Source organism: Pan troglodytes, chromosome 20, assembly GCF_028858775.2.
Source record: "Pan troglodytes isolate AG18354 chromosome 20, NHGRI_mPanTro3-v2.0_pri, whole genome shotgun sequence".
In the NCBI taxonomy this organism is placed as follows: domain Eukaryota; kingdom Metazoa; phylum Chordata; class Mammalia; order Primates; family Hominidae; genus Pan; species Pan troglodytes.
In genome coordinates, this window is record NC_072418.2 from 52,228,121 (window position 1) to 52,230,487 (window position 2,367).

The following is a 2,367-nucleotide window of genomic DNA, read 5'->3' on the forward strand; positions in this document are numbered from 1 at the left end:
ATCTCTTGAAGCTGGGAGGCGGAGGTTGCAGTGAGCCAAGATCATGCCACTGCACTCCAGCCTGGGCAACAGAGAGACCCTGTCTATAATAATAATAATGGTTATAGGTTTTGGCATAGAAGTTTTGTATTTTTTTATTAGATCTATTCCTAGGCACTTAAAATAGCTTCATGTTATTATAAATGTTATCTTTATATTTTTCATTACCTATTTATTTCTTGCTGGTATGTAGAAACGCTATTAATATTGTTCTATTAACCCTGTATCCAGCAACCTTGATAAACTCATTAATCTTAGTAATGTATTTATACATTTTTTTTTTTTTTTTTTTTTTGAGACAGAGTCTTGCTCTGTCACCCAGGCTGGAGTGCAGAGGCCCGATCTCGGCTCACTGCAATCTCCATCTCCCAGGTTCAAGCGATTCTCCTGCCTCAGCCTCCCAAGTAGCTGGGATTTCAGGCGTGCACCACCATGCCCAGCTAATTTTTGTATTTTTAGTAGAGACGGGGTTTCATCATGTTCGTCAGGCTGGTCTTGAACTCCTGACCTCGTGATCCGCCTGCCTCGGCCTCCCAAAGTGCTGGGATTACAGGCGTGAGCCACTGCGCCCGGCCAGATTTCCTTTTTTGGGCGAGTTTTGCTTTCTTCTTGCATACTAACCTATCTCCTTTTTATTATAAAATACACATATTCCAAAAAGTGAACAAAACTGAAATGTTCACCTGAATGATTTATTGTAAAGCAAATGCCCCAACCATCCTAGCCAAGATTGAAATCTGAGTATCAGGAAACAATATTTAAGATTAAAAGTACCGAACACATTAGAGACGTATAGTACATGCTCAACACGCAAAGAAAAAAATAACAGCCACAAGCCTATATGTACCAAACAACTGGAGAGCTAAATATTTAAGGCAAAACACGTATAAAACCAAAAAGAAATTGATCAAAATATAACTACGATGGCAATTATCATACAACTTTTTCAGAACTCACAGATCTAATCTAATAGAGAAAAAAAGGACATAGAGAAATTGAATAATGCAAACAAATATGATTTAATAGATACTTAGTCATATTAGAAATGAACAGTTTTAGGGAAGGGAGATGGATTTGTGAACCCTGGAGTGCGGTTCTGCCTACTCGAGGCCGCTGCTGTGTGGAGACCCCTGGGTGAAGCCACTGTCATCATGTCTGACCAGGAGGCAAAACCTTCAACTGAGGACTTGGGGGATAAGAAGGAAGGTGAATATATTAAACTCAAAGTCACTGGACAGGATAGCAGTGAGATTCACTTCAAAGTGAAAATGACAACACATCTCAAGAAACTCAAAGAATCATACTGTCAAAGACAGGGTATTCCAATGAATCCACTCGGTTTCTCTTTGAGGGTCAGAGAATTGCTGATACTCATACTCCAAAAGAACTGGGAATGGAGGAAGAAGATGTGATTGAAGTTTATCAGGAACAAACGGGGGGTGGGGGGCGGTCATTCAACAGCTTATTCTTTTTTTATTTTCCCTCGATCCTTTAATCCTTTATTTTTAAAAATAGTTCCTTTGTAATGTGGTGTTCAAAACGGAATTGAAAACTGGTACCCCATCTCTTTGAAACATCTGGTAATTTGAATTCTGGTGCTCATTATTCATTATCATTTGTTTTCATTGTGCTGATTTTTGGTGATCAAGCCTCAGTCCCCTTCATATTACCCTCTCTTTTTTTTTTTTTTTTTTTTTTTTTTTTGAGACGGAGTCTCGCTCTATCGCCCAGGATGGAGTGCAGTGGCGCGATCTTGGCTCACTGCAACCTCCACCTCCCGGGTTCATACCATTCTCCTGCCTCAGCCTCCCGAGTAGCTGGGATTACAGGCACCCGCCACCACGCCTGGCTAATTTTTTGTATTTTCAGTAGAGACGGGCTTTCACTGTGTTAGCCAGGATGGTCTCGATCTCCTGACCTTGTGATCTGCCAGCCTCGGCCTCCTAAAGTGCTGGGATTACAGGCGTGAGCCACCGCGCCCAGCCTACCCTCTCCTTTTTAAAAATTACGTGTGCACAGAGAGGCCACCTTTTTCAGGACATTGCATTTTCAGGCTTGTGGTGATAAGTAAGATCGGCCAATGCAGGTGTTCATAATGACTTTCCAACTGGCCCTGATGTTCTAGCATGTGATTGCTTCACTCCTGGACTGTGACTTTCAGTGGGAGATGGGAGTTTTTCCAGAGAACTGAACTGTGGAAAAACGACCTTTCCTTAACTTGAAGGTACTTCTAAAATTTGAGGGTCTGGACCAAAAGAAGAGGAATATCAGGTTGAAGTCAAGATGACAGATCAGGTAAGAGTGATGCCTAACTCCAAAGATGGCTTC

General features: G+C 41.6%; 1 pseudogene; it reads left to right on the forward strand.

The window, feature by feature from the left end:
* The first annotated feature begins 348 nt into the window (after window positions 1–348).
* LOC107972484 (small ubiquitin-related modifier 1-like) lies at window positions 349–1,715 on the forward strand (annotated as a pseudogene).
* The last annotated feature ends 652 nt before the right edge of the window (window positions 1,716–2,367 follow it).